This window comes from Pan troglodytes, chromosome 16 (genome assembly GCF_028858775.2).
Source record: "Pan troglodytes isolate AG18354 chromosome 16, NHGRI_mPanTro3-v2.0_pri, whole genome shotgun sequence".
Taxonomy (NCBI): domain Eukaryota; kingdom Metazoa; phylum Chordata; class Mammalia; order Primates; family Hominidae; genus Pan; species Pan troglodytes.
Window position 1 is genome coordinate 33,887,173 of NC_072414.2, and position 12,657 is coordinate 33,899,829.

The following is a 12,657-nucleotide window of genomic DNA, read 5'->3' on the forward strand; positions in this document are numbered from 1 at the left end:
GTCCTCATGAGTGTTTTATTTCACCTAATACAGACCTTTTGCTTGATGGCAGAATTGATCAATGGTTTTATAAAAACACAGGCCATGGGTCAAAAGATCTTACTTCTGAAAAGTCTCACTTTTCTGAAAGCCCCAGATAGAGAAGAAAGAGAACCAGAGGCCACCTGGCATCCCATGGGGGTATCCAGTAAGCATAACAGAAGAGGCATCGCCTTCAATTAACCCAAGTTTGTAGAGTGCTGAGGAGGTCAAAGGTTGGCCCAGCCAGTGTTGTGATCAATATTTATCTTTGGACTATTTATAACTCAGGTATATTGTGAATTTTTTTTAACATTACGTATCACAGCCATTGTGTAAAATGGTCTCTTGCCAATTTCTTTTTTTAAAATGGCCTGGCCCATAGCAAATTCTGTCCAGCCTATTCTGACCACCTCCACAAATCATGCAGCTGCATAAACACTCTTCAGCCCAAGGTCAAGGCTCTCAGGCCTTTCCCCAGGGAGGCAGATTCCCACGAAAAGCAAACAAGAGGAGGCCAAGCCCACAAAGTTGACTTTTAATCTCAGTCTGACTAGCTGCAGAAGCAGAGTCTCAATCCAGCCCAGCTAGTGCTGAGATGTCACCTGCCTGACCCCCATGCTAGGGGTTGTCTCCCCTCTTCTTTTAGATTTTGAAAACTTTCAAACATACATAAACATCTGTAAGTCATATAATGAATGCTGATGTACCTACCACATAATTTTAACAAATGTTGACACTTTGCTTTGTTTGCTATTTCAGATATGTTTTAAAACCAAGTATCATTTCTTTAGATAACAAAATACCATACAGTGGTGAGAAGGAACTAGATCTTCACTTGTCAACACAGGTAAATCTCCAGAAAAGAACAAGAGTAAAAACTTAGTTTCAAAAGGACATGTACAGCATGATAACATTCACGTAAAATGTTAAAATACAAAATACTCAACCATCTGTGGATACAGACTATAGCACAAATACAAAAATGTCAGCATCGATTGTGAGACCCTGGTTGGCTGTGGGGGTGGAGAAGGTGTGGATCTAAGGCAGAGGAAAAAGCATCTGAGGTGAATAATCTATTAGGTGAAAATAAAGAGGGTCTGCGGACTAAGGTTTCCACACATTTGAAGAACAGGTGTTAGAGGAATAGCTGAACAAGCAAACTGGATTTAGGTCCATTTTTCATAAAGAAAACAAGACGCTTGGTAACGTTGAAGCCCCCTGTGCACCCCTCCCTGAGCCCTTCCCCCCACTAGGAGGCCGCTGTCCTGAGTGTGGTGTTTATGCCGCCACACGCGTGGATACTTTCAGTTCATGCTTTTCATTTCTCTGTTCTGTCTCACTGTGGCACTCCCTGACTCCTTGGGGATAAGGAAGACAAAGGCAGTTCTCGGAATGTGGGCCAGAGTTTATTTTCATTGCTGTCAGCAGCCAGTTTAGGTCAGAGGAGTATCAAAGACCTACGGACAGGGTCACACATAGTCAAGGTTTCACTCTGAGTTCTGTCCCTGAAAGGCCAGAACAAACTGCCTCCTAGGGTAACACTAAGTGCTACTGTCATTTGAGACAGACGTGTGCACAGACAGCCCTAGCTCACAGGATTGTAGGTCCTCAGCGGATGAATGAACTGGCTGTTTGCTGGGTGCCGGGAAGATGCTTTGGAGCCACCCATAGATGGACCTGCATGGGGACTTGCTTTTCCAGGAGAGATGATTGATTCACCATGCTGACCTGACCACTCTCCCACGTGGTCTTCCTAGTGATCAGATGGGGTATCTGAAGGTTCAGAAACAGATCAAAGAAAATGCTGTGCACATGGAGTGAATGTGAGTTGCTTTTGCTGAATACCCTTCCTGTTAGGTCAGGAGGTATCCTTTATGGGTTGTGGAGGCTGAAGGTGTGGCAGAGAGTCCCTCGCCCCATTCCTTAGCAAGCTGGGGCATAAGCATGTGATCTAGAGTTAGACATTCACTTCCTTCCACCAGAGAGGAGTGCTGAATCTTGGGGAAATGACACGAAGACACAGTGAAAATAAGAATTTACTCATGGTGGTGGCGGCTTCCTAACTCTTTTCTAAGCCTAGTTCTCCAACTTTCCCATTAATCCTGTGAAAAATTCTCCAAAACATTTTCTTTTCTGCTTAAATTAGTTAGAATCAGCTTCTTTGGTTTGCTATTGAAAGTGATGATAAGGCTGGGCACGGTGGCTAATGCCTGTAATTCCAGCACTCTGGGAGGCAGAGGTGGGAGGATTGTTTGAGGCTAGGAGTTTGAAACCACCTGGCAATATGGTGAGACCCTGTCTCTACAAAAAATAAAAACAAATTAACTGGGCGTGGTGGCGTATGCATGTGGGCTGAGCTACTTGGGAGGCTGAGGCAGGAAGATCACTTGAGGCCAGGAGTTTGAGGCAGTGAGCCATGGACACACCACTATACTCCAGCCTGGGTGAGAGAGTGAGACCCTGTCACAAAAACAAAACAAAACAAAACAAACAAAACCACAATTGGTAAACAATCCTCCCCTCACCCCCATTGAAGATTTCGGAATACCTCTTACTGTCGGTTCCGAAAGAAACCTGCCACCCAAACTGAAACACAGCTGCTGCCACTAGCTGCGCTAGCGCCAACCCTGCCGTGCTTGTGCCAACCCAGCCGTGCAGATGCAGTCTCTCTTCCTCCCAGGGCCGCCTGGGTTGAATGGTTACCTTTGATTGCAACACTTGTGTTTAAACTTTAATTTAAATTTGAGTTCCTAACAGTTAATTTAAGTATCTTTAAAAAAGATGCCATTTCAATGCTATAGTGAAATCAAAAGTTATTAGGAACAGAGCTGCCAGATTTAAGTTTACTATAAGTGACGCCAATACTCATGTCTGGAGGAACAGGTACATATCCATATTTTCTTGTGTTAAAGCAACAATGAGAGCTTAATACAGTTCGAGAAGTACAGGTAGGCAGAGCTGTGTTTGTTCTGTCCCTGAGCAGGTGTAAGAGGACGGTCTGTCACACATCAGGCAACACAATCAAAGGAGTAGAAATCACCGTGTCCAAAAGAAAGCAAGGAATGATCAAAGCTGGGAGAGGTTGGTCTGCTTACCACCTCCCCCTACAAAGTTAGGATTATTTTGCTACTTTAAGCATTTTAAGTGTACTGCACAGTGGCATTAAATAAGTCACACTGTTATACAACCACCACCACCATCCAACTGAAACTCTGAACCCATTAAGCACTAATTCTCCCCTCCTCTCTCTAGCCCCTGGCGACCACCATTCTACTTTTTGTCTCTATGAATTTGACTACTCTAGGTACTTCAGAGAAGTGTCCTTTTGTGCCCGGCTTCTTTCACTCAGCACAACGTCCTCAGGGTCCATCTGTGGTGTAGCATGTGTCAGAGTCTCTCCCTCCTCCTAAGGCTGAATAGGTCTGCTTGATTCTTGTGTCATGAAGGACTCAGGCGGCAAATACCTAGCTACCCAAAAATCCCAGCGGATCTAACTCCCAACATGTCATTTAGTCTGCCTGCTAAAGGAAAACGGTGATTCAGAAGGACCTAGAGACCACGGATCCTCAAAGCCTGTTCCTGTGTTGGAATGAAATAAGGGGCTTGCTAAAGTTTAGACTCCTAGGCCCCTCCCCAGAACCACTGAATCAGAATCCCTGGGGCTGAGCCTGGTGATCTGCACTTGGAAGCTCCCCAGGTGATTGCAATGCATGGTGCAGTTTGAGGATCACTGTCTAGACTGAATACCAGGGTGGGGAAATTGTACAGATAGGTTTATGTTCCCGTTGGTTAGCAAGCAACAAAGCAAATCAAATACATTTAAAGTAGTATTAGTTCCTTTTATTCCAAAAAGTTACCAATAGATGTTTAGGTGGTGCATCACAGGTCGAGGAAACAGAACTGAAACATGCTTATTTGAAGACAGATTTTAAAACTCACCCAAGCTCCCTGCTTTTGCCCATGCTGGGCTATGGCCCTGGCGAACCCTTCCTCTATGGTCTAGACTGAGCCTAGAAAGCCAGCCCAAACCCTAGTCATTCTTCAAAATATCTGGGCCAACTTTGATTAAGTTAGACATTACTTAACATTAAGCTCCAGTTTTTTTCACCTGTAAGATCAGGTTGTTGAGTGATTACCTGAGAAAATGCTTTTATCCATAAGGCATTGAGACTTTGTTAACTTTCAGCAAATTTGAGCTGTGGTTACTCTGGTTTCCTCAACTGCTCCCCATCCTGAGTTCCCTTGCCTGTGCTGCCTGTGGCACCACTTCACATAGGGTATTAAAATCAGAGGGATGGGCTGGTCTCTTTCATTAGATTATATATTCTCTAACCATAGGAACCGTGTCTTCATCATGGTCACACAAGATAGTAGCGGACAATGTGGGCCTTGGACCCAGACTGCCTGGGACCTTCCTGGCTCCATCACTTACTAGTTCTGTGACCTTGGGCAAATTACTTCACCTCTCTGTGCCTCGTTTCCTCATCTGTAATAACAGTGTCCTGGGGCTACCCTAGGGCTGATAATAGTATCCACAGGCCTCAGGAGCTGCAGAGTTAATATACGTGAAGCATTTAGAATCACCTTGGCACCTAGAAAGCTGTCCAAAACGCTATCTACTGGTTATTTAAAAAATCTTTGTATCCAGTGCCTGGCATACAGGGGGGATGCAAGAAATATTTGTGGGAGAAGCACAGTCTGCAGTTATAGAAGGAAATAAAATTATTTAGGGTGAAGGTGACAGTGCATTGATGCTTGAGCCAAGTGAGAGAATCAGTGCTCAGAAGTAGATAACAGAAGACACCAAGGGAACAAAAACACTGCTCATATGCGATCAATAGAGCAGCAGACTCACAGAAGCCCAGTGGCCTTCCTTTTCTACCAGCAGGTCTTAAAGATTCCAGCTTGCTCCTAAATTGAATCTATGATTTTAATCACAGACACTCCCCAGCTCAGGAAAGTCCTATACATACCCACCCTGGCTGGGATAACGCAGGGCACACATTTGTACCCAGAAGGATGAGAATAATGCATTTTTCCAAAGGTTCTATTAGAGGGTGGTTAGGTTCCCAGGAACACTAGAGATTAGCTACACTGTGCTAAGTAGGCCTGTGAAAGAAGCGATCACTTAGAACAAGGTTGAAAACCAGTGGGCCTCAGAATGAATGTGGTGCTCAGCTGCTGTTTTGTTTGGTCTGCATAGCAGTTTGTTTGTTTGTTTTAAGACAGGGTCTCACTCTGTCATGTGGGCTGGAGTGCAGTGGGGTGATTATGGCTCACTGCAGCCTTGACCCCCCTGGCTTAAGCAATTCTCCTGCCTCAGCCTCCCAAGTAGCTGGGATCACAGGTGTGCGTCACCATGCCTGGCTAATTTTTAAAAAAATTTTTATAGAGATGGGTCTCACTATGTTGCCCAGGCTGGTCTCAAACTCCTGGGCTCAGGTGATCCTCCTGCCTCGGCCTCCCAAAGGGCTGGGATTACAGGTGTGAGCCACCGTGCCTGGCCTATATAGTGTTTTTAAAATTCTGAGTGGACTGTGTTTGGTCTGGACGTGCACCGTTCAGTTCTTACAGACAGTCCAGTTCATAGATGCATCCACCTGGTGCCCAGTGCTGGGTAGAGACACAACAGCTCGGACTCAGCCTTTGAGACCAAGCTCTGTGTCCTCTGAGAAGCAGCCCCTGCTCTCCTGGGCTCCTATAGGAGTCCTACAACCCCGCTGTAAGGGTGGGCCTTCTTACCTGCTGGTCACAGCACAGAACAGTGCTGACCAGGAGAAGGTCTCAGTCAATGCTTCTGAAAGGACTGAATGTTTTTTGTGAAAAGATCTGTTCAAAATTCCCAACATTGGCTTTAAACAATCTTTTGGAATACATCTCTCTGGACATTGAGAGTGCACTGAACATCTTAGAATTTTACGAGACACTTCAAAGACAAAAGTAAAAAAATGGATTGGTGAGTAATTATGGAGTGTCTAGGATGTGGTTGGAACTGTCACTGAGGGACACATTTCTTTTTTTTGAGATGGAGTCTGGCTCTGTCACCCAGGCTGAAGTGTAGTGGTGCAATCTCGGCTCATTGCAAGCTCCTCCTCCCGGGTTCATGCCATTCTCCTGCCTCAGCCTCCCGAGTAGCTGGGACTACAGGTGCCCGCCACCACACCCGGCTAATTTTTTTTTTTTTTTTTGTATTTTCAGTAGAGATGGGGTTTCACTGTGTTAGCCAGGATGGTCTCGATCTCCTGACCTCATGATTCACCCGCCTCGGCCTCCCAAGGTGCTGGGATTACAGGCGTGAGCCACTGCGCCTGGCCTGAGGGACACACTTCTGTAAGCCCCAAACTAGAAGCAATCTCAATGTCCCTCAACGGGACGGGATGGATACACAGTGGCACTATTCAGTGGAATACTACTCAGCCGTGAAGAGGAATGAACTGCTGACCTGTGCGTGGCTGAACCTCAGACACATTATGCTGAGTGAAAGAAGCCAGACACCAGAGAGTGCTTTCTGGGGGATTCCATTCCTACGAGATTTCAGAAGAGGCAAAGCTAAACTATAGTGACAGAAAGCAGGCAGTGGCTGCCTGTGACAGGAGCCCGGCTGGTGAGTGGAACAGACAAACAGGGAGCGTCTCAGGGTGATGGAAAGTTTCTATATCTTGATGATGGCCATAGTCACACGAGTATGCAAATATGTCAAATTCACCAAACTGTACAATTAGATAGAATAGATGCATTTTTCACGCCTGTAATCCCAGCATTTTGGGAGGTCAAGGCAGGTGGATCGTGTGAGGTCAGGAGTTCGAGACCAGCCTGGCCAACTTGGCGAAACCCTGTCTCTACTAAAAATACAAAAATTAGCCAGGCTAATTTTTGGCAGATACCTGTAATCCCAGCTACTTGGGAGGCTGAGGCAGGAGAATCGCTTCAACCCAAGAGGCGGAGGCTGCAGTGAGCCGAGACTGTGCCGCTGTACTCCAGCCTGGGTGACAGAGAGGGACTCCATCTCAAAAAAAAAAAAGGTGCATTTAATCATATGTTATACTTCAACAAAATTGACTTAAAAAGCAAAAGTAAATAGGAAGAAAAGAAAGAAAAATCCCAAGGCTGCTAAACTTGTTTAAAGATACACATCTCCACAAACTGCTGAATGGACCAGAAAGTTGAAATCTGTTCATCAAGGGGCTACATACCTAAGCTGGCTGTATATGGAGGTGAATGAAGCTATAGTAGAAGCCTTAAGCTTTAGAGGAAATCGGCCTTAAGAACCACTCGAAGCGGCTAACCTGCATCCTGCTTTCTGGCCAAGGTGATGAAAACCTCTCATGGTGACAGAACAGGAGTGAGAATGCTCCAAGTTTGTGAGAATTGGTTTCAGCTAGGCACAATGCAACGTGGCCTGGGGCATGGAACGATCTGGACCTATGTGTGTTTGCACGTATGAGTGTGTGTTGTGGGCGCAGGACTCAACATAATCATAGAACCATCCCACGGCGCTCAGTATATTTTCAACACTTATTCATGCAATTAATAGAAATTTCAATTATTTAAGACCTTCCAGTGAAACTTGTATTAGTCTGGAACAAAAAAGAGATGTAATCAGTCCAGTTGTTTCAAAATATAGTTTCTTTCTTTGCCAAAGGACCCAAAAGCTACACAGCTTGGGGAACTAGGAGAAAGAATTTGTCCTGCGGAAGATCCCAGATTGGCATTCCTGGCTCCATGTTCTGGGAACAAAAGGAGGGGGCAGGAAGGAAGGAGCCCCTTCTACCCAATCAAGGGCTTCCCGTCACAGCCCCTGTGGAAACTGTGGTCCTCCATCCTGGCCAGAGAAAGAGCCACCAGGAAATGGCATAAGGGGTTAGAACAGTTGCTCCCTGGCTCAGGTAAATATAGCACGGGGGTCCCTGAGGAAGCAAATTTGGCAGTCTATTTTTAATAGAACAAGAGAAAAATAATGCTTACATTTCTTTTCAGAGCCAAGTTTCTAATTATGAGTTTTAAACAAGATGTGTGTCTATGGCCAGGCGTGGTGGCTCAGACCTGTAATCCCAGCACTTTGGGAGGCCAAGGCAAGAGGATTACTTGAGCTCAGGAGTTTGAGACCAGCCTGGGTGAGTGAGGCCCTGTCTCTACTTAAATAAAAAAAACAAAGAAAGATGTGTGTTAATGAAAGGATGCAAGGCAATGGAAGGCAGGCAGAAATGCAGCCGAGCTCCCCCTGCCATGTCCCTCCTCCCACTCCTGGGGTGGGCAGGGCCACTTGCCCGTGGTGGTGACGGAACACTGCCTAAAACTGCTCAAACCTCTCCTCTTTTCGAGGCCCTGCCCGCCCCTCCCAGAGTTAGCAGCTCCAGTTCCATGTGGGCATTCCTACCCCTGACCCCAGCACTTTCTGTGTGGCTCTGTCTGTGCAACCCCAGGCTCTCCTGGCTGCATGTTCACCTTTGTGTCCCTCCAGCACCCGTGCAGTGAGCATCCAGCACGAGGCAGGCACCAAGAGTTCCTTCTTGTCCCCAGGTTCCATCCTCACTAATCCAGCCCTCAGACGATCCCCATCCCTTCTTAGAACTCAGAGATTATCTCCAAAACTGTGAGTGTCCCTGATTATGTCTAGAACAAATGTTTCCAGAACAAATTCTCCATGACTAGCCTCTGCCTCAATTCTCAACCTTTGCTCAGTCTCTTACTAAGCCCCACCCTCTCCACTGCACAAACCACACTGGGCTCTGCTGTTCCGCAGCAGCATCCTGTACTTCCCTGTCTCCACACCCTTGCTCAGGCTTTTCTTTCTGTCTGGAATGCCCTTTCCTCTTCTCCAACTACAGCCACTTATCCCTCTGGGGAACTTTCCTCCAGGTGGCCTTCCCCCACCCAGTGGAACAGAACCGCCTTTCCTGTTTCCTCCTGATGGGGTCTGTAGCAGCCTGAGAGCAGGGCCAAGTCTTCACTGTGTCTGTAACCCAAAGGCCCACTGCAGATGCCTTACACTATCAAATCAGGTTCCCAGGGATAGAGTCTTATAGCTTTAATGAATTTCCTTCATAGCACTTATACTCTGAAATGGTATACACATTTGCTGACTATAAGACAGAAATTCTGAGGGCAGAGACTCCACTCCTTATTCTATTCACCACTATACACCCAGGAATTACTACTGAACACAGTAGGTGTTCAATACATTTGGTTTATTCCTCCAAAAATTAAAAATGGAACTATCATATCATCCAGCAATCCCACTTTGGGTATTTGTCCAAAAGAACTGAAATCAGGACTTTGAAGAGATATCTGCACACCCATGTTCACTGCAGCATTATTGGCATCATTTCTTTATCCATTCATTCATTGATGGATGCTTAATGGCAACAGCCAAGATGTAGAAATAAGAAAAGCATCTATCAGTGAATGAATGGATAGAGAAAATGTGGTGTACACATCCAATGGAATACTATTCAGCCTTAAAAAAAATTCTGCAATATGCAACAACATGGATGGCCCTTGAGGAAAAAAACAGGCTAAGTGAAATCAGCCCATCACAGAAGGACAAACATACATAATTCTACTTGTATAAGATATGTAAAATAGTCAAACACACAAAATCAGAGAGGGGAACCATGACTGCCAGAGGCTGTGGGGAGAAGGAAATGGGGCTTTGCTAATCAACCAGCATAAAATTTCAGTTAGGCAAGATGAATAAGTTCTAGAGATCTGCGGAACCACACTGTGCCTATAGCCACATTGTGCTTGTAATGGATACTTAAAAATGCGTAAAGAGGGTAGATTTCGTTAAGTGTTCTTATCACAGTAAAATACAGTAAAATTGGTTTAATCAAGTGAATTCACTTGAACAAGAAATGTAACTGATTTTTAGCAATCTGGCAGGTTTAGTTGCTTAAATAGTGGTATGCGTTTCTAAAAAAGGGTTGTTACTAACTAGGGGAAGTGTAAATCATCTCAAAGTAAACATCAACTATCTGGGATCGCTCAGGTATTATAAATACACTTCGAAAAGAGTCCCTTTAGTTAATAATAACAGCCACTTCAGGGCAAGGAGTCTCTGCATTGTTTCCAGGCTGAGTTTACTTTGCAACTAGAAAAGTCTGCTTCTGAAAATGTCTTCTGAAAATGTCATTGTGGCAGAGAGCAAAATGATAGCTATAAATCAACAACTGCAGCAAATATTTACTTAGCTCTTACTACATTCCTGCACTGCCCTGTGAGCTCCATATCACTACAATCTTGTAATCCTTGCAACAATCCCATGAAGTAGGTACTTTTATTACCCCCATTTTACAGAGGAGGAAAAAAGACTCAGAGAGGTTAAGTATCCGACCCAAGGCACACAGCTGTTTCTCAGGGCAGCCCGGATTCAAACCCAGGGACTCGGATCCTAGAGCCTGTGCTTTCACCCACTGCGCTGCACCATATGTGTACCAGGATGGTAGAATCAGAGGTGAGTGTACTTTATTCTCTCCTTTTTGATTTGTGGTTTCCTAAGTGTTCTACAATGAATATATATTATTTTTATATCAAGAAAACAAATATGCATATTGTAAAAATTATTGGCCTACTTGCATTATTATTGAGGAGGTTGTTCTTTTTCTTCTACAATGGCACTTTTGGTGAAGGTCTGGATTCCAGCACTTTCCTGCCAGAGGCTATGCTGGGTGTGCCGAGCACCACCCTGAGGGGGAAGCAGTATCTCAGCAACTACACCCCAGAGGAAGAGGCAGTCCCTAATCAGCAGGAGCAATGGGAACTGCTGATGACAAAATAAGCCACAGAATGAATGGCTCTGCTCCACTGGCCTTCTCTCCTCCCTGCCCCCTTTTCCCCAGCTGACCAGATGCAGGGCAGTGGCAGGGAGGGGCTGATACCAAACCAGGTCTGGGAGACTGCCCGGAGGGAACACAGGTTCCCAAGCTCCTTTTGGAGAGGCTGTATGTGAGTTCACCTCGAACCTTTCAGCTGGTAACGGCCACCTCTTGGAGAATGTAACTGGTTACCAGAAAACCCCAGAGGTTGTTTCCCAGTACCTAGCCTGAAGTGGGTGTGGCCACAGAACCTACCAAAATTTAAATAAAAGCAAGAACTAGGCGTGTCCAGGGATGGCGTTGTGCTGTTTATCCGCTCTCTGCTCTTCCCACTCCTCCTTCCTTTGGGATTTTGCCCAAGACTCTGTAAAATAATTTTTCTGTGCCTGTTTCCTCATAAAATAAACAAGCTAACCTCACAGCCTGTCCCTCCTTCCTCTGGGGGATGTGTGACAATAACAGATGGGTGAGCCACATGTCCCTGAAGGCCCCTCCAGGGCAAGGGCGGGAGAGCCCCACATCACAGGTTCGTGCCACGCCACAGACATGGGAACAGAGGAAGGTTCCACGCCAGTACTCGGCCCACTGAACGCTGCTGCTTCTGGGCATGTGACCAAGTGAAAGGGAAAATTGGGTTTCGCATCTCACTTTCCATTTCAGATTAAACACCAGATGAAGAAGCAGGCCCATTTAAAGAAGGCTGAGCCCTGGAGAAAGACAGCAACATGGTATTATCAGTCATTTTAGGCTCTTTGCTGGAGAGGGAAGTTGGTAAAAAACCTACCAAGAAAATCCTGTAAGTCCTGGAGCCTGGCTTAACAATTTCATTCTGCTGGGCCTCAGTTTCTATACCTGTGAGTCAGATGATCAAAAAGGATTCTTTCTAGATCTTAAATTTTAGCTATATAGGATGGTTCCAAACAGTAAACTTCTTTGAAATAAAAAGCCAGATTCCCAGGAAAATCGATTTAGCTCAGCGTCTGTATAGTACAGACACGAACTAGTTACAGTGCCAGCCTAAGATGACCCTTCAGATGGCTACAGTAGACCCTTCAGATGGCTACAGGAATACTGAATGAACAACTCTAAACGACACAATTATCAAACAGTAAGTTTCATTTTATTACATCCCTTCTACTGGATTCATGTGCTATAGCATTTGGGCCAATTTGAAGGTCCTTGAATGTTTCTATAGGTGTAATTAGTTGCCCCAAAGTTTAACTTATTGTCATCCAATTCCAAACAACTCTATACTGAAAGAAACTATCCGAGGAAGGGTTGTGGAATGTATGACTTCCAAGGATGCTTAAGAAGTCACCCCGTCTAACCTTCTGATATTATTATATATTAGGATGAACAGATCCAGGAATCCCGAGTCACGCACATGGAAATTGTCCATTCCTCATTTTTCAAGTGGGCTTTGTGTATAAGTCAGGCTAGAAAGTCTCATACAATATGTCTATAAATCAGACGGAGTTGGCGTGGCAAACATTACTTGCACTGAATTTTCTTGAGGCAAAATGCCAACAGACTCCACCCAAATGTGATGAGGTCAAACATTTATAAACAAGGCTTTGACCGTGACAATGCATCTTGTCATTCTGTGGTTCAGAAGGGCAAAGGTAATGTTTCTTCAGGTTACAGTTTTCTAAAGAGAAATGTTAAACCAAGGGGATGACAACTGGGGTCATAAAGGGCTCGAAAGCAACTTCTGACCTGAAGACCCCACCCCTCGCCCTGCCCTGTTCCTCTTTTCAAACATCTTGGCATTGCACAAGTGTCCTGCATGCCTGTGGACAACAGCTGGCACTGCAGACCAGCT

At 45.3% G+C, this 12,657-nt stretch overlaps 1 protein-coding gene across 1 annotated transcript in view; it reads right to left on the bottom strand.

Annotated features, from left to right (window-relative positions):
- Window positions 1-12,657, bottom strand: part of EHD4 (EH domain containing 4) — a 75,417-nt gene that overhangs the window by 20,732 nt on the left and 42,028 nt on the right. The gene's annotated exons all lie outside the window — the stretch shown is intronic.